The 27,773-nt window shown below is 46.8% G+C and overlaps 1 long non-coding RNA gene across 1 annotated transcript in view; it reads right to left on the bottom strand.

Annotated features, from left to right (window-relative positions):
• The window catches only part of LOC130542872 (uncharacterized), a 105,319-nt gene extending 80,348 nt beyond the window's left edge, over positions 1-24,971 (bottom strand). The window contains exon 1 of the long non-coding RNA XR_008957740.1: positions 24,615-24,971. This is a non-coding gene — a long non-coding RNA (uncharacterized LOC130542872). The remainder of the gene's footprint in view (positions 1-24,614) is intronic.
• Between the last annotated feature and the right edge of the window lie 2,802 nt (positions 24,972-27,773).

The following is a 27,773-nucleotide window of genomic DNA, read 5'->3' as shown; positions in this document are numbered from 1 at the left end:
GCTGTTTTTTGAGCAGGGACTGTGGATAAGGAGTTTGAGGGCTTGAGGGCTGAGGGCGCTAGGACTCTTAGGTGGGTGGCCATCTTGGAGATTGCATCAGCCCTCAGGAGGCAGCTTTTCAGTCCCTAAACCCCTGACAGTTATAGCCAGATGGAACTGCTTCTTCCAAAGTGCCCAGAGCTACTCCAGACCCCTTAGCGAGGCACCCGTGGCCTTCCATGGTCCAGAAATCACCTGTATTTCCATCTTCTCCAGCTACTCTCTTTGACAGATGCGAAGACCCAGGCTCACCAGCCTTCTGACTGGATCCCAAACATACCTTTTGCCCCACCACCTCCATGCCCAGGAAACAGACTATCCCCTGCCCTCAAAAGAACTATTCATCTTGTAATCCTAAAAACAAAAGTTAATTAAGACCAAATCTCTCTTAGCATTTCACAATGCCCTCTGGGATAATTAATATAACTGGTATGAACTGCTCCATAAACTCAGAGCACAAATATGGTCACATTCCACTTATTTTTCCAATTAATCTCCCAAGCACACATCTACATGAAAAGTCTAGCATCTCCCTCTGGAGGTTTCCTCCCTTCCCAACAAACTGTCCCAAAGCCCTGGGGACAGGCCAAGTAAAAACAGAAATGAGCCTCGCACATACCAGGCATAGAGGAACTGGAGTCTGTTCAGTTTAGAACCGCCAGGGATTCTCTCGGCCACGGATTCCTGCCACCACACAGTGTCACTGTTGAACTCACGCCTACACAATTTCTTGGATACATGCAAAGGCGGAAACCAAGCCCCTGACCAGCAGCCAGGAGCCCCATGTAGAGCTCTTCAAGTATGATTCTTCTCATTCATTTTCTCATACTTAGTTATTTCCCAGGGCACAAGAACACAGCAGGAACCCCCAAGCAGGACTGATTCTACTTTCCACCCCAAACAAATCCTTTTCCCCTGGCCCATGAGCACCACAGGGAACTCTCTTTTAAATATCCAGAATGGAAAACACCTGCTTGTATCCTTCTCTCAAGAGCATGAGGGCTCCTTGCTGTGCACCTGCCCTTCTCAGAGAAGCTGGCCTCTGTGCCTTTCTTCTCCTGCTTGAACCCTGATGTGACTGGCAACCTCCTAATGAAAGAAGAGAACAAAAGCCCAAGTTAAATTTCCCGCAGGGCACAGCCAGAGGATAGTAATTATATTTGGGAAGGGCCTAGGGTCTGCCAGGCACTTTGACACATATGATCCTGTTTAATCTCACAACACAGGGCAAAGCATTGAGAGCAGCATTTTCCAATGGAGGAAAATGAGGCAGAGTGCCGAGGGGCCCAAAGCTAGACAACTGTAAGGGGCTTGAGCGCTCTCTCCTTGCCTGGAGAGACCACAGCTGGCCCCCACCTGCAGAGGGTTACTGTGGATGAGGTCACACTGAAAGAAACAGCCTGCAGCCTGAAAGAGATAAAGGAATCCCAAAAGGGTTGTGTGAGGCCAAGGAGGGGCTGTTACCTTGGTGGAAGATAGGGAAAGAGTGGGTTCATATAGCCCCTAAAACTCAGCCTAGCACATAGTAGGTGCTCTGTTTATGTTTCTATATCATTTATATATAACATCTATATTTTTAAAAATACATTATAGTTGCAAATGATAGATATCTGCCCTGAACGCTTCTTAAGCAGGTGCTCTGTGCCCGGATGGGAGCAGACCAGTGGAGCCTAAGGGCCGATTCCCGCACAAAACCTCATCTCTGAGCCTACCATGAAGGAGAAGACTCATTTCTCAATTATTCTAGTTCAATAGTAGAGGAGAAATATGATATCAAAAAACTAGAGAAAGAATAAGAAGAAAGCCCAGGGGGAGAAAAATGCTAACTTCCTTCTGGAGAAGCTCAGGAAGGCTTCCTGGAAGAGTGAGCATTTTAGCTGGGCCTTGGAACGTACATAACAATGACGATGACAATAATCCATTACCCACTCTTGACCACTTGCTATGTGGCAGATAAGGTAAGCCCTTCTCATTTATATTGTCTCATTTAATTCTTCCAATAAATCTACGAGGCAGGTACTGTTGTTATTTACTCTATGCGGATAAGGACACTGAGATCCAGTAAGGACAAACCAGCAATGGTCGAAGCAGGGGTTGAATCCCAGATTTATCTGGGACTTACCTACCAGATCAGGGGCGAGGCTGGGACAGAGAGGGAGAAAAGTGTGCCTCCTCCAGCAGAAGGACTCCTCTGGAGTGGGCTTCCCACAGGGAGGCAGGAAGTGAGCACAGGCCAGGAGACATGACTAGCCTTCTCCTGTCTGAGAGGCAGAGTCTTGCTGCCCACTAGGAAACAGCAGCACGGCGAACAGCAAACTATAATAAACGAAATAAGACACTGGCTGCTTGCACAACAATTAGAGAGAAATTGGGGTTGTTGGCTCCAAACTTCCCCAAGTGTGAGCATGGTAAGAGGGGGAATGGATTGAAGGCTTATGTCCCACTAATCAGAGCTTATCACTTACTGTGGGCATGGCATATATGCGGCTTTTGTAAGCATTGTCTCATTATAATTTTCACAGAAACACTCTAATAATCATAGATAATATCTACCGATTGTGAATCATGTGCCAGGCATTGTTCTAGATGCTTCTATATTTTTAAACTCACTGGATCCTCACAACAACTCTATACAATCAGTAGTATTATTATCCCCATTTTACAGAAGAGGAAACTGAGGCGTAGAACAATTAAGGATTTATCCGAAGATAATATGGGTGATAAATCGAAGAACCTGGATTTGAAGTCGGGTAGTCTGGCTCGAGAACTCATGCCCTTCATCACTATCTATTCTGCCCTATAAAGTAGGCACTATTATCCACATCAAATAAACGAAGAGGTAGAGGTTCAGCAAGAGTATACGCATCACCCAGTCTTTTCGGTGGCAAAACCAACATTTGAACCCAACAACCACACTCTTAACCACATGGCAATAGCAGCCCTCCACCTGCCCTGACCTATGGCCTGATGCTCACACATCACTTTTCTCTACACCTCTGTTTCATCACCTGGAAAGGAAGAAGAAAAAACTTGATCTTTTCCAAGAGCCTGGTCAGCACAGACCTCCCAGGACCGGTGGGAAGTTTGAACATTTCAGGGGATCACCTGAGTAGGAAACCAGTAACTCTCTGGCAGGCAAACCACAGCCTAACTCTCTATAGCTACTCATTTGCACACAGATAATTTGGAGTTCCTGTCGCCAGTCCTGGTCCAGCCCTGTGGCAGAGTGTCCAATATGGCTGCCAACGGTTTCTCCCACCTCTGTTCATACATCCTGCTCCTCACAGCAGGAGGTGGAGCCTATTTTCCCTACCCTTGAATCCTGGTCTGGCCTTGTGATTTACTTTGCCCAACAAGTGTGGTAGCAATGATGTCCCGTGACACCAGTTTCTTAGAAGCCAGCTGCTAGACCACAAATGATGGCCGACTGCATGGAGGAGAGAGGCCCAGATGCGAAGCCGTCTTGGATGTCCCAGCCCTGGAAGGCTCCCAGCCAAGTGCAGCTACTTCATCATCCCTGGCTCCTTCACCTGGAACAAACAACCGCCCAACTTCGGAGAAATAATAAACCCTTGTTGTTCTAAACCACTACACTATGGAGTAGTTTCTTACACGGCAATTGAAAGAACCCCATTTCCTCCACCTTATCTTTTGTTCACCACGAACAATTACTCCGTAACTCACAGGGGTCAATGTCCACTGGCTGATGGCACGTGAAGTGTGCTCATGCCATCGTGATTAGGGATGACTGACTACCTAAGGCAAAGGGCGGTAATGTGGCTTCCTTCATTCAGTGAGCATCTATCGGCCAGGAACATCCTTGGGTCTAAAGACCCAGGCATAAATCAGACACAGTCCACGCTTTCAGAAAACCATGTTTTGGGGAGAGCTGGGACCCTTTCAACACAACACAGAGGAATGGGGTCAATTCGTTCATTCATCGAATATCTATCGAGTGCCCATTACCCACATTAGGGACTGCGCTACCATCTGTGCTAGTGAACCAAGCCCTCTTCCTGCTTACATTTTAGGGGTATTTCATTCCAATAATCACAGAGGTACAAGTGAAACTCTGTGGGAACACAAAGGAACTAAATGCTGGGCTGGGCGGGGTAACAAATTTTATCCCCATTTTACAGATAATGATTCTGAGATCCGGGAGAGCTCAGCCTTACTCCACCACTTGTAAGCTGTGCGACCTTGAGCCAATTTCTTAACATTTCTCTCCTTCACTTTCATCATCTATGAAATGAGTTTAATAATTCTACCTACATCACAGACTACTATGACGATTAAATAAGTGATATTTGTAAAGCACGTAAAATAATTCACGACACTTCTTTAAACACTACATTAATGATTGTTAAATGAATTTTAGAAACAAAGCAAAAGACAGACATATGACTGGCCCAAGTTCTACAGAACCGGGGAGATGTCGGTTGGAACTGACCCCCGATCTGGTGCTCCTTCCACACCTCTCTATTCTGCTTCTCAAATAAATCTGTCCTTCCGTTTTCAGTGAGAGATTTAAATCATCTGTGTGCTCCCTTCAAACCTACATGTTACAGGAAGACCCTGGCACGTCCCCTCGTCAAAGGGTTCAGCAGAAAGGACTCCAAGGTTGCAATCCCAGCCTCCTGGGGAACGTGTGAGGGGTGGAGGCTGTTGACCTGACTCAGGTGGAGGCTAATTTACAAACGCATGTGCCGGAAATTATGCTCTCGGCCCAGCCACGCCGACTGGGACTTGAAGGGTCAACAGGCACCATCCTGCAGATAGGGACAGCCTAGGACTTGTCCACAGATATTCCCACCTTCCATTGTCCGGCCACCCCCGGGTCTACCTCCGGGACCCTCCTCTGATGAAACTTGGCCATCCAAGGCAGAGGGTGTCCAGGCTCTCCGCAGCTGGCATCATCCTTCCATGGGAGTGGAAAGCAAAGGCGATAGGAAGACTACGGTCTCATTTGCAGCCTGGCTTCCCTCCACGGACCAACAATGACACAACAGGCTCCTCCAACGAGCATTTTCCAATCTCCACTGAGATCTGTTGGATGAAGAGCCAGTTTCCATCACAGCCATGCACAGGCGGCCGTGGGTGGGGGTGTGGATGTAATTCTCTTCCACCCCAAGATCTGGGAAGACAGAGCTCATCTCCTCACCAGCCAGAAGCCCAGCCAAGTATAATAGGGCTGCTGCTAGGGGCCGTGAGGAACCACGTGGGAAATGGCCCAACAGTTGGGACCGTGAAAGCCACAGTTGTCAGAGAAGGCTGCTCATCGGCCCGCTGATGGAATTGTCCCAAAAGGAAAGATTTAACTTGTTTTAGGAACTAGTCAGAGCCTGGCTTGGGCACGCTGCCTGTGTATTACGAGAACCATCTCTGGAAAATGTGGACTAGAGTTCTTGCCAAGCAGATCATAGCCCGGGAGCCTGAGATTCAGCGGCCCTTGGTGTGCGGCCAGCCCCCCACTCCTCAGGACCCCCCTGACCACTACTAGTGCCAGACAGGCTGGCCCGTGTTGCTCAGTCACTCGGCACGTGCTGAGTCCCTGTGGCTGGCAGGAGCTGCGGCAAGAGGTGCAATGACACGGCCTCTGCCCTCAAGGACTTCTCTGCGTGGAGCCCACGGAGAATTACAATACAGTATGACAAATGCCACAACAGCAGAGTTCCAGGAGCCCGGAGGGAGGAGTGACTGTGCTGTCTGGACAATCCCAGGAGAATTCAGAAGAGGTGAAATGTGAGCCAGGCCTTGAAGGGTGAGCTCTGCTTCACTAGGGTTGGTGAGGTGCCTGCTGGGTACCCGGCAGAACGCCAAAGCTGGCCAGGGACAGTGCCCCAGATGTTGGGGGATTCCAGCCGAGCTCTGTTCCCACCCTCCCTACCCGGCCTGCCTGCCAGTCTTGCAAACGCCAACTCAAAAGTATCTCTCTGGCAGGAATCATTTTCCAGTTTCCTCCAACCCCTAACTCACCATCTCCCTAGACCCATGAACCGAGTTCAGCCTTTTCATGGGCCAACCAAAAGTCATGTAAAGAGGCCCAAGAGTAGCTCAGAGGAGGTAAGAGCCCTAAGAGACCCCCCAGCTGGGACGAGGCTCCAAGAAGAGAGGCAGTGTTCCTGTCCTCGGTTGGGTGCCCCACTGGTCCTATTTGGAAGTTCATAGAAAATTAGAGATGGAATGAGGGATGAAGAGAAAATGTCTCCTCCCTGAGAATGCCAGTTGAAAAGGGTCTTGGGTTGTCTCAAGTGGGAGCAGGTGTTTGAACTCAGGGAAGCTGCAAGCCCCTTGAGAAGGAAGGTTCGTGTTTTCTGAGTGTGGGTAGCCATGTGTCTCCTCCCCGACGCTCATACTTAACTTCCTAGCAGGGACATCTATAGGGCTGAATGTACTTGCTTTGGTCTGATTGTTGTGTCTCCTCAAAATCCAAATGTTGAAATCCTAACACCCAAAGTGGATCGTATGGGAGGTAAGCAGGAGAGGTAAGCACCTTTGGGAGGTGCTTACGTCATGAGGATGGAGCCCTCGTGAATGGAATCAGGGCCTTGTAAGAGAGGCCCAGAGCAATCCCAAGTCCCTTCCAGCATGTGAGGACACAGAAGGAGGCACCATCCGTGAATTTGGACGTGGTCCCTCAATAACCACCTCACTGAATCTGCTGGCACTGTGACCTTGGGCTTCCCATCCTCCAGAACTGTAAGTAATACATGTCTGTTCTTTCTAGACTACCCAGTCTGGGGTACTTTGTTATAGCAGTCTGGAAAGACTGAGACAGCACCCAAAGAAGCCGTTCTGAACAGGAAAGGCAGACATCTCGACAGAGCTGAAGCTCTCCCGGTCAATCTAGATGGCTCCCCTTTGCCTGGTCTGGGGAGACACTCAGGGGATCGGGATCAGTAAGCTTAGACGTGCTATCCATCGGCAGAAGGTGGAACAGAAAGAAGGAGAGGAGGGAGGGGGTGCAGAAAAAATGGAAGATAGGAAGAAAGGAAATTAAGAAGGAAGAGTGGCTATTTTTCAAGCACCTACTACGTGCACGGCACCAAATGACCTACGTTACGCACATTATTAACTGCTGGTGTATTTAATTGCTGCTCCAAACACCCTGTGAGAAAGGCTTCATTGACTCTACTTTATAGATAAGAAACTGAAACTCAGAAAATGAAGTAACTTGCTGAAGGTCAAACGCCTAGTAAACAGGGATTCGGTCCAAAATCTGAAGACTCAGAAGCCAGTGCTTTTTCTAGACGGCTTGGATAAAAATAACTGCCATTTATTAAGAACCCACTACTTGCCAAGTCCTGGGAAGGCTCTTTACAAACACAGTGTCACACGGAGATTCTCTCCAAGCACATTCTCCGCGCAGAGCAGCCCCTGCCCAGGTGCTTGTCCCGCCCAGGAGGCAAGAGTCCGCATGACCATAGCATCCAGCATCCAAAGCAGAGCAGAGCTCAGCGTGGCCAGGAGCACCATTAATAATTGTGCGGAGCAGCAAGTACACATGACACGGTCTCATGGGTCACCCTGACTGTAGCCCACCTTCCCACCACCCACCCAGCCCCCTGAGCAAATATGTTCGAAGAAGTGGAATTCAACTCTACTGAATGATCCTTAAGTCCTCTCACCCTCCCCAACAAAGGGTCACCCAGCCACTCCAGGGTCTCCCAGACACTGATCACGCTGTCCACTGGGGAACATAAAAGAAATTAGAGCGATGCATTTTTGTATTTGGCTTTTTTGTGAAACCAGTGCTATCCCATTCGAAGAATGAGCCTGTGCCTTGAGAACATATCTTTCTTACTTTCTTGAGGCTTCAAAATGGTCTTTCTTTGGATGACAGGAAGGCTATAATAAATTGAAGTTTGATTTTTAATACCTTCGATAGCCAAAATTAAAAGGTGACAACTTTATGATGTTAGCTTGCTTGGCTTTTTTTTTTTTTTTTTTTTTTTTTTTACCATTTTTAAGTGTACAGGTCAGTGGTATTAAGCACATTCACACCATTCTGCAGCCATCACCACCATGAATGTGCCCAACTTTTCCATCATCCCAAGCCGAAACTCTGTCCCCATTAAACAGTAACTCCCCCTCCCCCAGCTCCTGATAACCCCCATTCTACCTTCTGTCACTAATAATTTATCTACTGTAGATACCGCTAGAAGTGGAATCAGACAGTATTTGTTCTTTCGTATTGGTTTATTTCACTTGACGCAATTTCCCCAAATTTCATTCATGGTGTAGCATGTGTCAGAATTTCCCATCTTTTCAAGGCTAAATAATATTCCACTGTCTGTATATGCCACATTTTGTTTATCCGTTCATCTATCGATGGTGCTTGGTTTAATTTTACACGTCACCATAGTCCAAAACCCTGGCACAACTGATCCCGTGTGCACGCATACTTAAGTGATGGGGCACTCACTCCCCACCCTACCCAGGACTTCGTTTTGTGGTTTCGACTGAAGCCTGGATGACAAGGGAAGAGCAGATTTAACCGAGGAGGAATGTGGTAACAGGATAGAGAATGATTTTCAGGCCTGGGCAGACTTCACTACACTTCAAGATTTGATCCTCCTCTTTGGGGGTCTAGAACCTCATTGTTCAACTTATCCAGGAATGACCAGACATTAGAAGAGGGACTCCATCCACCTACAACCATGGCCACTTTCTTTGTTCATTCCCTCAATTGCTGGGATGTACCCTGAACTCAGATACTCAGACCACACACTTCGGAGTTACCTCCAACTGCTCTCTTTATCTCACACCCTATATCCAAGCATCACCAAATCTTGTCATCAGCCACTTCAAACTAGAACTCAGCTCAATCTCCTCTCACTGCACCACCACCTCCCCAGCCCAAGCCATCACAACTTGTGCCAGGACTATGGCAAGAGTGTCCTAGATGATCTCCCGGTATCAGATTTTTTCTTCTTACAATCCTTTCTCCTCCCCACAGCCAGAATGTCCTTCTAAAATGTAAATGTGCTCATGTGAGTTTCCTAGAATATGGCAGAAATCTGCCCAAGTTAACATAATAAAAGTAATGGATGAGGTCTTTTTAAAACATATTCCAGAAATAAACCCACAACTGTATGATCAATTAATCTTTGAAAAAGCAGGAAAAATATCCAATGGGGAAAAGACAGCCTCTTCAACAAATGGTGTTGGGAAAACTGGACAGCAACATGCAAAAAAAAGAAACTGGACCACCTTCTTACACCATACACAAAAATAAGTTCAAAATGGTTTAAAGACCTGAAGGTGAGGGGGCACCTGGGTGGCTCAGTTGTTAAGCATCTGCCTTTGGCTCAGGGTGTGATCCCAGGGTTCTGGAATAGAGTCCTGCATTGGGCTCCCTGCTCTGCTGGGAGCCTGCTTCTTCCTCTCCCACTCCCCCTGCTTGTGTTCCCTCTCTCGCTGGCTGTCTCTCTCTCTGTTAAATAAATTTAAAAATCTTTTTTAAAAATTAATAAATAAAAAATAAAGACCTAAAGGTGAGACCTGAAACCATAAAAATCCTAGAAGAGAACACAGGCAGTAAATTCTTTGACATTGGCTGAAGCAACTCTTCTCTAGATAGGTCTCCTGAGGCAAGGGAAACAGAAGCAAAAATAAATACTGGGACTACATCAAAATGAAAAGCTTTTGTACAGCAAAGGAAACAATCAACAAAACTAAAAGGTAACCTGAATGGGAAAACATATTTGCAAACGGCATATATGATAAAGGGTTAGTATCCAAAATATATAAAGAACATATACAACTTAACACCCAAAAACCAAATAATCCAATTTAAAAATGGGCAGAAGACATGAACAGACATTTCTCCAAAGAAGACATCCAGATGGCCAACAGACACCTGAAAAGATGCTCATCATCACTGACCATCAGGGAAATGCGAAACAAAACTACAATGAGATATCACCTCACACCTCACGCGGAATGGCTAAAATAAACAACACAGGAAACAACAAGTGTTGGCCAGGATGCGGAGAAAAAGGAACCGTCTTGCACTGTTGGTGGGAATGCAAACTGGTGCAACCGCTCTGGAAGTCAGTATGGAGGTTTTTCAAACGGTTAAAAATAGAACCTCCTAGAATCCAGCAATTATACTACTGGGTATTTAGCCAAAGAACACAAAACACAAATTCAAAGGGATACATGCACCCCTGTGTATATAGCAGCATCATTTACGATACCCAAATTATGGAAGCAGCCCAAGTGTCTATCAACCGATGAACGGATAAGGAAAATGTGGGGGGGGGTGTACACACATATATATGCAGATATATATATAGCTCTTACTCAGCCATAAAAAGGGATGAAATCTTGCCTTTCTCAATGACATGGATGGAGCTAGGATAATGCGAAGTGAAATAAGTCAGAGAAAGACAAGCATCGTATGATTCCACTCATATGTGGAATTTAAGAAACAAAACAAATGAGCAAAGGGAAAGAGAGAGAGAGAAATCAAGAAACAAACTCTTAATTTAGAGAACAAACTGATGGTTATCAGAGGGGAGGATGATGGGGGGATGGGTTAAATATATATATATTCAATATATTCAATATATTATATAGATATATATAGATATATATATTCATTAATGAATGGCTGAGCTAGCAGAACAGAAAATGGATCTCTTAAGGGCCAGAAGCAAGAAGGCTGGAATCCATAGGCGTGAGCAAACAGTGGAGTTGACGTGTGCCTGAGGTATGCATGACCCCGGGCAGAAAGGAGGTCTTAATGGATCTTGTGCAGTGTGCGGGGTGGGGGGAGGTATGGTGGGGAACAGGAGACAAGGCCTGGGGCCCTAGCAAGGTGCGAGGTTAGACTGGACATTCCCATTTTTAAAAAGTACCCTCAAAAATGGCAACCTCAGTTTGATGAATGAAGAACAAAGACTCACTCCACAGAACGAAACTTGCCAGTCTAGGCTTTGGCTCTGAATGAAGCCGACACAAAGAAAAGAAAAAACGATTCCCTAGACAATTCCTAACCACAAGCCCAAATTCACAGTGTTTGGGGGTCATTATTTATTCTCCTATGTGGCCCAAAACAACCCAAATAGATCCAGGACCTAGCAAAAATACCACAAATATTCCCTGGAGGTGTGGACACTGTAAAGCTAAGCCTCAAAGAATTACCACAATATTGTTCGAGGGAGCATAAGCTCACAATCGAGAATCATAAACACGCAAATAAACAAACCCTCCTAAGCGAGAGGAAGCAGGATCGACAAAGTGTGGCATCAACCTCATACACACGGCAGATGTTGGAATGAACACACACAACATGTAAATCAATCACGCTTGATGCAGGTAATGAAATAGCAGAACGAACTGAACACGCAATAAAGGAATTAGAAACCAAGTAGGCATATTTGAAAAAGAACCAAATAGAACTTCTAGAAATAAGACATAAGAAAGTATAATAATTAAAATTAGAAACCCAGCAGACTGCTTAAATAAAATATTAACACATCTGAAGGGAAAATGTGTGAAAACAAATCTAACGAAATTATCCACGCTGCACTTCCTAAGAGAAACAAACAAACAAACATGGTGGATAGAATGAGGGGGTCTAACGTAGGTCTAATTGGGTGGACAGAAGAAGAAGCGAGAGAGATTAAGGAAGCAGTTGAATTTGAACACATCAACCCCCTGCTCAAAACCTTCAATAGGTTCCCTCATTTGGAGGGAAATTACAAAGCTCCTACCTACAAAGCTGAACATGACCCAGATCCCAACTACTTCTCCAGGCCGGCCATCTGCTCTGGAACCTACCAAACATACTTCCACACCCGCGCTTCTTCGGGGAGTACCCCTCCCCCAGGACCCTGCATGCCTTACTTCCTTGCTCCATTCTGATTCATTCAGCTGTAAGGTCACCCGTGACCACCCAATCTAACATTGTTCTCCACCCCGACCCCGGCCCAGCTTTATTTTGCTTTTTAGCATGTATCATTACCTAACATTGTATGTATGTATATATATATATATATATTTTTTTTTTTTTAAGATTTTATTTATTTATTTGACAGAGAGAGAGACAGCCAAAAGAGAGGGAACACAAGCAGGGGGAGTGGGAGAGGAAGAAGCAGGCTCCCAGCAGAGGAGCCTGATGCGGGGCTCGATCCCAGAACACCGGGATCACGCCCTGAGCCAAAGGCAGACGCTGAACGAATGAGCCACCGAGGCGCCCCCTAACATTATATTATACTTTTATTTGTTTATTTTGTATTATTTCTCCTCCCTCCAATATATAGACAGATGCCTTGCCCTGTATAGATGGTGAATATTTTTTTGAAAGAAAGAATGAATGAGTGAGTGAATGAGTGAATGAATGAAATGTATATATGCCTACTGTGTGGTCAGTGCTGCACAGGATAGAGATGGGTGAGACAGAGACTCTGGGTCACCTCCCATTATCTATCCTTCCTTTCTCCCTTAATAACACAACCCTGATTTTGTCAGGAAAGCAATGGGGCCATCTGAAAACCTCTGTTTTCCAGGTATGTTTGAGAGAGAGGTGACCCTGGCTATATTCCAGCCTCTGTAGTAGAGGCATTTTTTGTTGTCTCTTGCTTCCAGAAAATCCCTAAAGGGATTGAGTACACTCAACCAGGGGACCTTATATTTCTTTCTCTCTTCTCTTTCTTGCTATCCGGACTGTGGACATAAGGACTGGGACTGCCATGGCCATTTTACAACCATAAGTCAGCCTTGAGGATGGGAGCCATGAGCTGAGGATGGTAAAACAGACAGATAAAAGGAAACTAGGACATCAATGATGTCACACCTGTCATTCCAGACCTATCTTCTTACCCCAGTGACTTTTTTCAGTCACTATCTACTGAAGGTACTCCTCAATGGATACCATAAGTATGATCGAGTCTCTGACTTCAGGAACGTACAACCAACAATGGGATTCAGACACACTCCTCTGCTGGGAGCCTGCTTCTTCCTCTCCCACTCCCCCAGCTTGCGTTCCCTCTCTTGCTGGCTGTCTCTCTCTCTGTCAAATAAATAAATAAAATCTTTAAAAAATTCACACACACACACACACACACACACACACACCCGCCGGGCAACAGTCTAACCAGGGTCAAGTGTTTTGCCCAGCATGGGACTTGGGCAGAAGGAGAGCACTGGTATCTCCCCAAGGAAGGATTGGGTCATCAGCTTGGCTTCCACACTCCCAAATTGTTGGGTTAGGCAAGGACTGGTAGTGTGAGGGGTCAAACCGCAGCAATTTCTGCTCCTTCTGGAGTGACCCAGTGGGGGAAATGTCACAGAGTCCCATGAGGGGTCACCAGTCCATCGGCAAGCATGATCTCAGCACCATGTCTGTGCTAACACCATGCCAGGTTCTGTGTGGGGAGGCACCGTGGGGAGAAGAGGACTTCTGGCCTCAGAGAGCTTACACTCACAGATTCTCACAAACCACCTTGGTTTCCTGGCCTCACGTCTCCGTGTGGAGGGACCTTATCCCGGGTAACACTTTCGGCCTCATTTCCACACGAGGCTCGCTTCTCACGAGAGATGGAGCCACTAATCTGACCAATGAGTTTGAGGGAAGAGACAGAGCAGCGCTTGTGGGTTCTCTCTCTTTAGGATCTGCCTTAAGATCTGCCAGTAGGGTCACGTCCATGTGGGGAAACCCAGAGACACCCAGAGTACCCACTGACGGGATGATCAAGTCTGCTGAACTCTGGGAAGCAGCATATGAAGCTCATTCATTGTGGTCACATAACTTCATGTCAACTTTTATCCATAGAAAAATCAAGTCCATCTGTCTTTTGGTTCTGAGTTCAGAGATCAGGAAGTGAAGGAATGCGTTATCTTGGGCCCCTCGGAATAATTCATGCTGACAGCTGTTATGAAAGACCCCCACATCTCACCATCTTACCACCACAAAAGTTGTATTTCTCATTTCACAAAGTGCAAGGATGGTGTTTCTGGTCAAGAGACTTTGCGTTACAAGGGGAACTTGGGGACCCAGCTTGCTTCACATTGTGTTGTCACCATTACGTGTCTTCCAAGTCAACCTGGAATCTTCCAGCCCCAAGAGATGAGGAAAGCCTGGAAGATCATGCTACAGGGTGTTTTCTAGTGTGAACAGCCCGGCCTGGAAATGTCATAGATCACTTCTACTTATGCTCCAGGAGGCAAAGTCAATCATATGGCACCTCTTAGATGTGAAAGAGGCTGGGAAGTGTGGCTTGTTCACATGCCAGAGGAGAGAGGGGAACTGGTCGTTGGCGAACTTTAGCATTCTCACCACACCCCAGCATGGTCTAAGCCCTTCATCACGAAGATGACGATTTTTAGAATCAAAGCATGGGACTAAGTTGCCGAAAGCACACAGCCATTTAGCAACAGATCTGGGAAGGAAACTGGGGACACTAAACGGTGTGTGTGTGTGTGTGTGTGTGTGTGTAGCAGGGAGGGGGGAAACTGAGGGCCTGAGCCCAGGTGAGACATCTGCCCTGCTCCAGGGAGTAGTGAGTTCCCTGTCACTGGAAGGAGGCAAACAGAAGCCGATCACTTGGTGGAGATATGAAGAGTCATTTTTCATCAGACGATGAGCGCGGTTCCCACACTTTTTACTCTCAAGAGACCCTTTCATAATTTTTCCCTTTGGACTTCATGTTTTGAAAGATTTTGTCTAACAAACAAACTGCACTGATTGAGTAATAACAAATACATTTCCCCACTTCTTCTTCATCAAGGTTGTGTGTGTGTGTGTGTGTGTGTGTGTGTGTGTCTACAATCAGACATCCTCACTTTGGGCACAATGACTACCATGTTTTTGGTCTGCTAATCATATTTCAAAAATGCCTAGAATGTAATCAACAGCCATTCTAAGCACTGGGCACCCTGAGTGAATGATTTAATTCCAGCCAAAGCAAAGAAAGCAGGAGTTTAGTTTCCCCTCTCATGGGATGAATTAACAGCTTAAAAAGAGATTATTTAAAAGTGCTCCCAGACCCATGGTACCATTGAGGACTTGGACAACTCACTTGCTTCTTCACTCCAACCCCTTCGTTGCCCCAAACAGAAAATTTGGGGTACCTTTTGCCCCCCCACTGGGTAGGAACATTCTCAAGGACAGGGACCCCATCTCTGTATCTCCACTGCCTAGCTTGGTGCCATGTAGTTGCTCAACAGTTATCCATAAAAAATACACTCTGCGAATGAATGAATGAATGAATGAGCTTCATTTTTAGTTTTAAGGTAAGACTGGTAGATCAGAAGAACATTTGAACCCTCTGAACTTGGCAGTTGCCATGATCTGAAAGGCAAAGTCAAAGGTCAAATATCTGGATGTCTAGGGGTCTACCACTCTGAGCAAAAAGTCCTGTGTATCCCTCTAGGATGGAGTTCCTGGAGAACAGCAAACTCTGCCAATTCTTTGTCTAGACGGAGCTTCTTCTGGCACCTGCTGCATCACAGACCCTCCTAAGAGACCACAGGACCTCTCTCTGGTACCAGCTTCCTTCTCCATCTGCCACTTTCTGCTCATGCCCCCTCCCTTTTGCCAGTGTTAACACTCCCGACTGCCTTGCTCATATCCAGGCCTGGCCCAAGTTCTCAGGACTGCCCTGCGTACAGAATAATTAATTATGGGCATGCCTGAAATCACACAGGCACGGTAGAGCTCACGACATTCCTAAATTGGAGCTTAAAAAGAGCATTCTGGCAACGTGACCCTGAATGAATATGATGGATTTATCTCTAAGTTTGTTTCTTACACCCCACCTTGTTCCACCACCCAGACCCTGTCTGGGGAATAGAGTGAACTGGCGGCCTCTCCCCTGCACTCCTCCAGTGAACTGGCGGCCTCTCCCCTGCACCTGTTCTTGGTAGTCGTGGCCACCCACAGAGCACCTCCCACAGGCAGGAAGAAGAGGGCAGCAGGGCACGGCCAATGTCCTCGCCCCTCGCCCCGTTCCTGTCCTTCAAAAGACTCATCCCTGTCTGTGTAAACATATGTGATGTGTGAATAGTTGTTTGTTTTCTGTAAGCAGGGATCCTGTGTGTTGTCACGGCCGCATCCCCAGTACCCGGCACGACACCTGGAGCACAGGAACCATTCCACACAAGCAACAGGGGAAGGCACAAATGCATGACTACATTGACTCTTCTCCGTTCACTAAAGGGTCATTTAGATCCCTTTCACCTCCTTGCTTTGCTCCAGGGAAGTTGTGACACACTGGGATAAGGATTCCACTGGGTGTGAGGAGACCCGGGTTTTATGGTCCAGCGCGACCTTCGTTTTAGGACCTTGGGGAGGTCACCAGACTTCAACAGGCCAGACATTCCTCATGTGTGTACCAGCAAAGGGGGTGAAGGAGTTGTTTGCAAACTGGTCTTTCCAGAACCCCGGGTTCCGTGACAACCCCTCAAGGGCCACTGCCCGGAGAGGGAAGGGCAAGGAGGTGGGGACCCAGGCCCCAGCCTTCTTTCTTAGCCAGCAGCTCTGCTTTTAGCTGGGAAATCTTTGTCCTGGAGCCAGCAATCCTGCTAGCATTTGAACCCAAGCTCTTAATCACAGGGCTGTGCGCTGGCACGTTCACACAGAATGAAGGCAAAAATCCAAAGTGGTCCAAGGTGTCTCAAATAGGACTTGGAATATAGCAGGTGTTTAAAATACATATGCACCCCAGTGTTCATAGCAGCATTGTCCACAATAGCCAAATCGTGGAAGGAGCCGAGATGCCCTTCAACAGATGACTGGATTAAGAAGTTGTGGTCCATATATACAATGGAATATTACTCAGCTATCAGAAAGAACGAGTTCTCAACATTTGCTGCAACATGGACGGCACTGGAGGAGATTATGCTAAGCAAAATAAGTCAAGCAGAGAAAGACAATTATCATATGGTTTCACTCATTTATGGAACTAAGAAGTAGGAAGATTAGTAGGAGAAGGAAGGGAAGAATGAAGGGGTGGTAAACAGAAGAGGGAATGAACCATGAGAGACTGTGGACTCTGGGAAACAAACTGAGGGCTTCGGAGGGGAGGGGAGGGGTTCGGAATAGGCCGGTGATGGGTATTAAGGAGGGCACGTATTGCATGGCGCACTGGGTATTATACGCAAGTAATGAATCATGGAACTTTACATCAAAAACTAGGGATATACTGTATGGTGACTAACATAATATAATAAAAAAATATTATTAAAAAAATAAATAATAAATAAAATAAAAATACCTGTAGGTTGAATGCAGAAAGTTAGGAATGAATGATTTAGTGTGAAAGTACAGGAGGCTTTGTGGAGGAGGTGATATTTAAAGTAAGTCTGGGGGGTGCCTGGGTGGCTCAGTTTGTTAAGCATCTGCCTTTGGCTCAGGTCATGATCCCAGGGTCCTGGGATCGAGTCCCTCATCGGGCTCCTTGCTCAGCGGGGAGCCTGCTTCTCCCTCTGCCTGCCGCTCCCCCTGCTTGTGCGCTCTCACTCTCTCTCCCTCACTCTGTGATAAATAAATAAAATCTTCAAAAAAAAGAAAAATAATAATAATAACATCAGTCAGGAAGGATAAGTAGTAGAAGCTTCCCCAGATGGGAAGATGGAGCCACCATTCTGGGCAGAGATCATAGCAAAGGCAGGACAGTGGAAGGTTCTGGAAAGTCAAAGCGGTTCTGATTGCCTGGAGAAGAGGGCTCTCATCGCCCAGGGAGTCACTCCCAGTCATCTCCGCGTCTTTATTCCATAACCTGCGGATCCTAACCCCCAGTGTCTAAGAGCAGCATTGCCAAGAGGCAGGAAGGAATTACCGGCCCCTTTAGTTTTTTGCAACAGGGCCTTGCTCCCACCACGTGCCACATAACAACCGAAATTTAGAAGCGGTTCAGACACTGGGCAGCTGAAAGGTCCCCACCTGTGTCCTCTGCAAAGGTGCAGTGGAAAATTCAAGAATGGAGCTCCCCATCAGGCCTCTGTGCGATTCCTTTTTACAGTCATTGTTTCTATCACCTTTGTATGAGGTTATTTTTAAAATTTTTTAAACTATTCCGTTTCTAGGAATTCGCCCTACAGATAAACTCAAACATGAAAGCAAACAGACCCACAAGAACGTTCGATGTAGCATGTTGTGTTAGTAAAAATCAACAAGCAAAAGCTAAAAACAAACGAAAGGCCTGCTTGTAAGCGTCAATTAAACTCAATATGGTACAATTTCTACAACGGAATCTTACGGGGGCTACTTTAAAAGAGTAGCCCAGTTTCATTGATATGGAAAGACACCCACAGTAAACTAAGTGTGAAAAATCAAGATGCCGAGCAATGTTACAGCATGCTACCATTCGTGGTTTTTTTGAGACTCTTTACGCAGATACAGATTATACACATGGGAAATTGGAGCAGTGATAGGTGTTGAAGGTGTTAGCTCTAGGAAGTAGAATTGACGGTCTAAAGTGGGGGGAAAATTACTTTTTCCTTGGTGTGTCCTTTGCTTTTAAATTTTTACTAAGTGCATTATTTCCGTAATGAAAATTAATGTGCAGGTCTATTCACCTGTAAATTAGCTCTATTAATTAATTTTAATAGAACATGTGCCATGTATACAAAGTCCATTTATAAATTCACTCAGTTGACATTGAATTAGGGTTTATCGTGCCCCGAGCAAGTGTCAGGTCCTGGGATTATGGATATCCACAAAAGAAAATCAAGATAGAGATCCTGCCTTCTCATAGCTCATCATCAAGAGGGGGAGCCAGTCAAATAAATTTGTAACAGGAAAAAATCAGTGTCGTGAGTGAGAAAAGCCCTGAAAACCATGGGACCGTGGAATACGATACCTGACATAGACGGTATATTAAGGAGGGCTTTCTGGAGGAGGTGTTGCCTGCAGACGGTTTTGAGAGATGAATAGAATAGAATTACAAGGAAGAAGGAAGGGGAAGAGCTTTTCAGGCATAAAGAACAAAACACATCCAGCACACTGGACAATATGGAAAGATAGGTGGGTAGGTTTTTTTTTAAGATTTATTTATTTATTTTAGAGAGGAGAGAGGGGCAAAGGGAGACAATCTCAAGCAGACTCCCTGCTGAGCATGAAGCTGAATGCGGGGCTCAATCCCACCACCCTGAGATCACAACCTGAGCCGATATCAAGAGTTGGTCACTCAACCGACTGAGCTACCCAGACACCCCAGGATGGGTGGATAGTTTTAATCACGACAAAGACATACTTTGAATACTTGGGATTTAAAAATGCCCTTGTAATGGAATAGTATGCAACCACTAAAAAGAAAAGGTAGGTCTGCTGGAACCAAGAGTCAGTTGGGTAGTGGTTAGGAGTGTGGACTTCGGAGCCAGATATTAGATCTGCTTCAGATCCTGGCTCTACCATTTGTAGGTTGTGTCATGTTCTTTATCTTCTCTCTGCCTGATTTCCTCCCCATAAAAAGAAAATAATGACAATATGTTCCCCACTGGATGCTAGAGAGCAGTAGAATGAAATGATGTATATACTATCCTTACCCCTGTGCCTGCCACAAACTAAGCATTGTATTCGGTAAGTGACAGGTGTACTCCCATGGTCTAGTATCTAGCTTATATTAAAGTGGGGGGGAGGCAAATTGCCTTTTATCTTTATGATATTATCTTATTTCAGCAGGGATTTTGCTGTCGTGTTCACTCATATGTGCCCTTCAGTATATGGGTGGCATCCAGTAAGTGGCTGTTGAATGAATTCATTCCTGTAAAAAAAAAATTGTGTGTGGCATTTGCTAGCATAGACATAGAAAAAGAAACTCAAAAGATATATACCAAACTATTAATGGTGTTATCTCTGGAATGGCAGGATTACGAAGGAGTCACCCTTCTTCAATCATACTTTTCTGTAACAAATATTTTTACAAGGAGCCTGATAACCTTGGAAAAAGCAAGAAAAAGCAATAGTAGTGACATTCTCCTTGCACTGCCTCTGGATTGGGCCCTATGGCTAGCTTTGGAAAAGTAACGTATGTGACCAAATGAAGGGCTTGGGGGTCAGAGCCCTGCCACCATCTGAAGAACCCAGGCTAGCCCCCTGAGTGATGAGAGACAGGAAGTTCACTCCCACTACCAGCCAACAGCCACCCAACGACCAGACATAGGAGTGAAGCCATCTGAGACTGGACAGCCCCCACCAACCGCAGACACGTGAGCCAGCACAGACAGCCAAGATCATCCAAGCTCAACCTAGGCCAGAGAAGCACCTGGCAGAATCATGAGCTAAACAGACAGCTATTATTCCAGGCCGCTAAATTCTGGGGTGGTTTGTGGTCTTGTCTCACAACAACAGGTAACCGATACAAATTATTTTAGTCACATGGCTTCTAAACAAAGTGATCAACCGTATGTGATTTTTCAAATGGAAAAAAAAAAAGTAAAAATCCCGTAGCAAAATCACCACCAAGTATTTGCAAAGGACCCTTTGTTCTAAGTGAGACCATATCAAATTGAGGGCTGCCTTCTGAGAAGGGCAACAGATACAAGAATATGGTAATATTGTATATATTATGTAATGATATATAATATTCTTATACATAATATTTTATATTATATTCTTATATATAATATTTTTACATATTATATAATATTAGAACACATTAAGGGCTCTAACTCTCTGGTCCTAAGAACAGCCGAATCTCACCCTGGCATAATATATGTCTGACTTCCTTTCGAGATGATACAACACGTAGTAAAGGGATTGATTAAATTTCTTGAAACCTTTATGTATCTTCACGATGAAGTCATTTCTTAAAAATCACCCTGAACCTTTCTCTCTGGACATTCCTGAAGCATGAACAGGCAGAGTCAACCCACTAGCAAGAACACACCTCTCCCAGGCGGGTTTCACGTTCACACACATCTCCTCATTTGTTCCTCGTGGTGTTCCTAAAGAAAGGTGTGATTATGTCAACCTACCAACTGAGGCAGTGAGGCCCAGAGAAGTTAAGGGACCTGCCCAAGTCCACACAGCAAACAGGCCGTGCTGGGCCTCAGGGACGGGTCTTCTGCATTCAGATCTCTCCTTTTTATCACTTCACCACACCTGCTCTGAGATACTTTGGTGTCATTGGGGAAGTGAGATGGGTTTACCCCGAGCCCCCAATAATTGAATGATAACAGTCACGGAGTGTTTGCTGAATGCCAGATAGGACTCTGAGCGCTTTGTGTACATGAATTCATTTTATCCTCACAGGCCTAGAGGTAGGTATTCTGATGATCTGCATTTTAATAATGAAGGAACTAAGGTATATAGAGATTAAGTGATGTGACCGAGATCACATAGTGAGTAAGTGACAGAGCCAGGATTCGAACCCGGGAAACAGAGCTCCGAAATCGATACTCCTAAACCAGTAAGCTACATTGCACCGGGGCCCACCGTCCTGCTTTGCCTGGGACTGAGACGTTCGCATGGATGCTGGACTTTCAGCGCCAAAGCCGGGCAGTTCCAGGCAAAGCAGGACAGAGGAACACCCCATCTCGAACAGAGGTTGCAAACCAGCCGGTCCCAGGCCGCCTCACACCCGTTCCGAGCGGACCACACGGTATTTTGAAGGAAAATTGAGCCGACACTGGAAAATCAGAAGGCATCACATGAACAGCTGTATTTGGGGGAGATCCGGCCCCACACGGGTGTGCATGTAGGCACAGCAAAAATCAGCTGCATGCCCCTCAACAGCCACGGGGCCCTGTTGTCCCGGCAACAGCCCTCCTGCTCCTCTGCAGCCCCCACCATGCACACATGGTGTCACATGCCCTGACCTCAGCCGGCCCGGCTCGCTTCTGTGCCTGACCGGACAGGGCGTACATCTCTCTGAGTGTGGGACCCGGCCTCACGGCATCGCCCTGATGTGCTAGGTCAGAGCTTCCGTGCCTTTCAATCGCCCGGGGAGCTGTGCGCGTGCCCACCGCACACCTCAGCCTAACAGAAGCAGAGCTTCTGGGAGTGGGTCTCAGACCGCGGAGTTCTTTAAAACTCCCAAGATTCCATTGTGCAGCCAAGTTCGCACACATCTCAAAATTCAACGTGCCCGTGAATCATCAGGAGACCCTGTTCAAATGCAGATTCTGATTCAGTAGGTCAGGGTAGGGCCCGAGAGTCTGCATTTCTAACAAGCTCCAGCGTGATGTGGATGTGCATTTCCAGGGACCACACTTGGAGAGGCAAGGGTCCAGGAGATAGCATCTCCTTAGCATGCGAGCGGGCTGGCCTCCACAGCTCCCGTCTCCTCGGAGACTCAGCAGTGCCTTCGGCAGCAAGGACCAGAGAGGGGCAGTGAGCAGCCCAAGGTCACACAGAGCTGCACGGATGCCCTGATCTCTGTTGTTTCCCGCCACACGGTGCTGCCTTCCCTCTCCCCTGGGTGACTTCACCTACCCATCCCAATCGGAGCACCTCCTAGCTCGCTTTGTGAGGAGAAGCTGGGGTGCAATTCCCCACGGAGAAGTCAGCTCTGGCCGAACCTGTGTGCGGGCGGCAGTCCGAGGTGCAAGGGGCTCTGGGGTCAAGTATTCAGCACGCATGCCACTGAGAGAGCAGAGGCTGATGAAGGGAGGGGAGCACACAGAGGAGCCGGAGCTCAGGGGCACAGGACAGTCTCCTCCCCAGGCCCAGATGAGGACACCCCATGGCGCCTGAGTCAGAGGGCCTGTGAGCTCAGCCCCCGGGCCGCTGGGCTGGGAGGGTGAGTCAGAGGGTGTGTAGTGAACTTCTCCCTGGCCAAATATGGGGCTCTGCTTTGCTTTGTCTTGCCATTCACGCTGCCAGCGGCCAAAGGCTGGGTCTGCTCCGCATGACGGCAAGGTTCCTGATGAAGGGGGAAACTGTTCCACACTCCACCGACCCCTCTCCTCCTCCCTGCCCGCAGGGTGGCCCTTGGCTTTGTCCTCTTCGACTACCTCGTCAAGCCCTGCGCGGCACATCTGCTCGCCCCACATCATCATATGAAGCATAAAATAGAGAAGTAATAACACATTTTGAAACGGTGGTTTTGTCATAACAAGGTCCTGCTCTGCTGTCCTGTACCCACGGGACTGCAGGCCGAGGGGAGGTGGGGAGGAAAGAGACCACACCTTGCTTTTCCTCATATCCCCCTCGGACCACATACAAAGCCCGGGACAGGGTAAGTGTGAGCAACGATTGGTTAAATAAATGAATCACCATGTGCATTTTGCGTACGCGTGTGTCATTCTCTGCCGCTAGACCTTAATTCCTTGAGGAAATAATCATTTATATGGATCACCCTATGTGCTAGGCACTGTTCTAAAAATCTGCCCCTATGAGCTCATTAAATATGAGCAGAAACTCATTTAGTGCTCATAGCAATTCTATGAGGAAAGTACTATGATGATCCTTATTTACAAGTGAGGAGACTGAGGCCCGGAGAAGTTAAGAAACTCACCCGAGGTCATACAGCCCTAACGTTGTAGAATCAGGATTCTAACCCCAGCAGTGTGGCCTCAGATTCTGTGCTCTGAATGGTACTCAATTCATTTCTGTGTCTCTGATGCCCAGCACAGAGCCTGCCATGGGATAGGCAACAGTAACTGTGTTGACTGAATGAAAGGAATAATTAATTTATTCAGTACTGTGCGTGTGTGTGTGTGTGTGTGTGTGTGTGTGTCTCCCACCAGACACTGAATTTCTCAAGAAAATATTGGGTGTGGGTCTGGCCAATGCCTTCCAATGTATTTAATAAATGGCTCAAGGGAGAATGTATTGAAGAATGGATGTTTCTAAATGCCCACATGTTTGGTATGTGATCCAGAGTACCCAGGCATCTGACTGAGGTTTTCAGAGTTTCCTCAGATGTCCAGGAAGAGACGGGCATGGCCAAGAGTCGGGGCCAGCTTCACGTGAGGCCATGTGACCTGGGTACAGGATCCCATGCGCAGAAAGTTCCCCCAACTCGGTTCAATGTTCTACAGTCACCATCTTGAAATTCTTAATTTTTGAACAAAGGGGCTTCCTGTTTTTAGTTTACACTGGGCCCCACACATCACATAGTCCGTCCTGCCAAGAGGGAATAAAGACCACGAAGATGCCTATGGGAAAGGAGAGGCAGAGGATAGTGTGTCCAAGGAGCAGTGTGTCCCTGGCCTCCGGGAGCGAAACTTTGGTGGTGGCCAGCATTCCGGCGGTGGGGCCCAGGTTCAGCAATCCCACCCTGGCGTGCCTCCTGGAGGGCCACTGAGTCTCCTCACCCCTGCCTAAGAGCTGCCCCAGACACACTCCACCCATGCCCCATTTCAAGCACTGGGCTGCTGGTGACCAGTGTGGTCGCAGGCCGAGCACCGGACGAAGCCCTTGTCTACATTTGCTGCTCACAACCACTGCCCTGTGGGATGGGTTGGGTTTGTTTCTGGGTTTGGTTTTGGTTTTTTTGACCCCATTTTAAGCATCCCAGTTAATAAGAGGCAAGATCAAGTACAAATAAATCATTCCAAACCCCTTGTTCCTAACCAACGGCCCCTACTGCCCCCTCACTGATGGGGCAGGCTGTCTTTCTCTCTGCCTGGAAAGCTCTCTCCCCTCTCCCCAAATCCTGTCCCCACCCCCACCTTACCTCTCCTCCAGTCGTGTAGCTGAGAAGCGATAGAACCAAGGTTCCAACCCAGGCAGTCTGCCTCAGAGCACTGTTCTTAAACGCATTTGATATATTTGTTCTCCTTGTTTGGGCCTGGTTTGGATGTCTCAACTCACAGGAACAGGGGCTTGGAAGGAACTCTGGCCTCAGCTTCTTCAGCTGTAAAATGGAAGCAATAAATAGACCTCACATCACAGACGTGCCGGAATTAAACGGAATGCAAGAGGTCAAAGTGCTTTTTAACAATCTACAGGCCCAAGCAGTTACCTCTATTAATCACCAGCAGTGAAGCTGAGGCTTGTTAATCACGGTGCAGAGGAAACAAAGGTCATTAGCTCTCACCCCCTATACTCCAGTCTAATCCAAAGCCAGCCACACCCTGGCCAATCACTGGTCAGGAAAGAACTGAACAAGCTGCATCCTTGTGAATCACCAGGATCTCTTCAGCACTGTCCTGATATCTTCATTCTGCCACTTCTTGGCTGTGTGGCCTTGGGCAAATCACTTTACCTCTCTGAGCGTTGGGTTTCTCTTCTGCAAAGTGGGGTCGATGACGATAGTTGCGTGCAGTGTGGTTGTAGGGTGCCTACCATAGTACTCAGGAAGTCGTGGTTGGCATTATTCTTAGAAAAATTCTCATACATACAAGATCCCCTCTGAAGCACCAAGCACCTGGTCAGCATCCTGCTCTTTGTGATGGTTAATTTTATGTGTCAAGTTGACTGGGCTAAGGGACGCCCAAGAGCTGGTAAAACATTATGGCGGGTATGTCTGTGATGGTATTTCTCAGAGTATCCTATGAATTGGTAGCCTGAGTAAGGAGGGTGGTCCTCACCAGGACAGGTGGGCATCATCCAAACTGTTGAGGACGCAAACAGAGCAAAAAGGCAGAGAAAGGGCAATTTTGCTCTCTCTGCTTACGCTGGGACATTTGTCCCCTCCTGCCTCGGGCATCGATGCTCCTGGCTTTCAAGCCTTCCAACTCAGACTATGATACACACCACTGGCCTCTCTGGCTCTCAGACCTCTCAGAACTACACCCCAGCTTTCCTGCATCCCAGTTCACAGATGGCTGACTGTGGGACTTGTCAGCCTCCAGATCACATGAGCCAATCCCCTCATAACAATTTTTTTTCTATCTCTCTCTATATACATCCAAATGGTTCTGTTTCTCTAGAAAAACCCAACTGACACACTCAGAGAACATATTTTCTGGGTGCTGTCTTCCCACTGAAGATATACTCATTCCCAGAGCATGGCTGGGCACTCTACTGATATGTCCTAAACAAGCCAACCTCTAAATCCCTCAGCCTGTCCAGACCTAGATGAACATGTCACAGTCCTCGTGGCTCTTCCAGTGTCTTCCTCTCCCTTCTCTTCCCTTCCCATTAGGGTGGCTGGGCTGCTCTGGGTGTAACTGGGGGCCTTTTGATGCCACTCCTGCCCCCACCAATCCTTCACCCCTAAAACCAAGTTAGAACTTTCTCTTCTAGTTTTTTCATCTTTGCAGAGAGGGGGAAGATTCTGGGCGTAACGAGGGGCTGGATTACAAGATGTGGTAGAGAGTCCATTTAGAGTTGGCCGTTCTCTATTCTTCACCCGTCTAGCTCCCCCAATCACACTTTTCAGAGGAAAGGAAAATGGCGCCCATCAGAAACGCACATACCAGCTCTGCACTCGCTAACTCTGTACGCTTCAGCAGGATGCATCACGTCTGTAAAGCACAGCTACCTGCGAACAGTCAGAGTGCCCATCCGGTAGGGCTGTAGCGCGGGCTAAGTAAGATAATCCAGGCCAAGAGTCTAGTACAGTTCCTGGCACATAGTAATCACTCAATAAATGGAACTATTTTGTTGTTGCTCTTGTTATATGAAATCAGTTCCAAATTGTGAAATGTACGTCACAGTTTTCTTTGATCCACGACAGTACTAACCTCGCCTTTCGTCATCATAGCAAAACTATGAACATATTGCTACCAGTCAACTCCTGGTGACATTTCACCAGGCCTCAGTGTTGTCCTGCCCGTCGCCTATTATGCTTTTTTTAGTTCCTGTCAGTACTCTGCCTCTCTTAGCAAAAATTTTAAAAATTAAAAAAATGTACACTCTAGGGGCGCCTGGGTGGCTCAGTCCATTAAGCATCTGCCTTGGGCTCAGGTCATGATCCCAGGGCCCTGGGATCGAGTCCCACATCAGGCTCCCTGCTCAGCGGAGAGTCTGCTTCTCCCTCTGCCTCTGCCCCTCCCCTCTGCTCATGTGCTCACGCTCCCTCTCTCTCTCTCTCCTTCTCTCAAATAAATAAAATCTTTAAAAAAAATTTACTCTATAGACTTCTGCTATTTTACTTGTGACAAATTGTGGTTTCCTCCCTGATGCCGGTAATTATTTGAAGGCCTGTATGATCACTCTTCACAAAACTTGCTAAGTGCTTCCCAGGCAAGTCAAATGCTATGGCCGGTCATGGCACTGTTGAATGACAGCCTATTTCATCCCCACGGACATTGCATCTGGGGACATCTGGGACCCGCACAGGAGCAGGAGACAGTGCTATCTCAGGTTGAGATCCTTCACATGATTCAAAATTCATAACCTAGGAAACAGCTGCCCTGTATCAACCCAAATGTGCCTTCAAAGTACAGAAAGATCAGGGCAAATTACAAAGCGTAAAGAATCTGGAGAACAGATTTTTGAAGGCGGGAGTTCAGTAGCAGTCTATTCCTGAGACTCATTGTGCAGCCAGGAAAACTGAGCAGTGGGAAAGGGGACTTTCTATTTCTATTAGGGAAAAAACTGAAAACTTTCAGAAAACATGAGAGAAATAACGTGCAAATTATAGTTAGTAACGATTTATCTGTAGTGAAACCATTGGGGGGAAAGTATTACTACCTCAGCCAAAATAAGTTGTAGGATAGAGAACAGGGTTTTGGGTTTTTTTTAATTAATAGTTTAAAATAGGGGTCAACAAATTATGACCCATAGGTCACATCAAACACCCCCCTATTTTTGTAGATGAAGTTCTATTGTCACACAGCCACGCTCATTCATTTATGCATTATCTTTGGTTACCGTTGTGCTACGACGACAGGTGAGTACTTGGGACAGAGAGGTTATGGCCCACGAAGCCTAAAATATTTACTCT

Source organism: Ursus arctos, unplaced genomic scaffold (genome assembly GCF_023065955.2).
Source record: "Ursus arctos isolate Adak ecotype North America unplaced genomic scaffold, UrsArc2.0 scaffold_6, whole genome shotgun sequence".
Taxonomy (NCBI): domain Eukaryota; kingdom Metazoa; phylum Chordata; class Mammalia; order Carnivora; family Ursidae; genus Ursus; species Ursus arctos.
Note: the sequence above shows the minus strand (reverse complement) of the source record. Positions and strands in the feature narration are given on the sequence as shown.